This window comes from Etheostoma spectabile, unplaced genomic scaffold (assembly GCF_008692095.1).
Source record: "Etheostoma spectabile isolate EspeVRDwgs_2016 unplaced genomic scaffold, UIUC_Espe_1.0 scaffold458, whole genome shotgun sequence".
Classification (NCBI taxonomy): Eukaryota; Metazoa; Chordata; class Actinopteri; order Perciformes; family Percidae; genus Etheostoma; species Etheostoma spectabile.
In genome coordinates, this window is record NW_022605613.1 from 65,229 (window position 1) to 65,836 (window position 608).

A 608-nucleotide genomic window follows, 5' to 3' on the forward strand; every position below is an offset into this window, starting at 1 on the left:
CTCTCAGCTGATTCAACAGCTGATTTGTTCACCATCGACTCAACATGATGAAAACTTTTTATTATTTTTGAATTGGAGGGATTGTAATTGCTATTTGTCTGATTTAAAGACTTAAAAACCTTCCCCCTCGTCGACCTTATGTCATCGCGGTTCCCACTCGTGCGTTACGTCGCGGTTCCCACCCGTGCATGACGTCACGGTTCCCACCCGTGCGTTACGATGCGGTTCCCACCCGTGCGTTACGTCACGGTTCCCACCCGTGCGTTACGTCGCGGTTCCCACCCGTGCGTTACGTCGCGGTTCCCACCCGTGCATGACGTCGCGGTTCAAAGTGCGTCGCGTCCGAACACCCGTGCCACGTTCGAGGGAAGCTTAACAAACATTTTTCCATCCAGCAGCGACATCTCTGATTTACACTTGTTGTGAAAAGCATCACTTCCTGTTGGCAGCTGGGATCAACCTGGTTTTTGGACATTTGGAGGCCAGATGTATAGTTTGAGTACCGCAATAACATTTCCCAAGTTTCCATGACAACAGTGCTCATTGCTGTAAGCTGATTGGCTGTGTGGCGCGCCGTTCAGAGGCTGTGTGTGTGTGTGTGTGTGTGT

At 50.8% G+C, this 608-nt stretch overlaps 1 protein-coding gene across 1 annotated transcript in view; it reads left to right on the top strand.

Annotated features, from left to right (window-relative positions):
- LOC116686731 (uncharacterized) overlaps positions 1–608 on the top strand; it is a 110,072-nt gene that overhangs the window by 10,443 nt on the left and 99,021 nt on the right. The window lies entirely within an intron of this gene.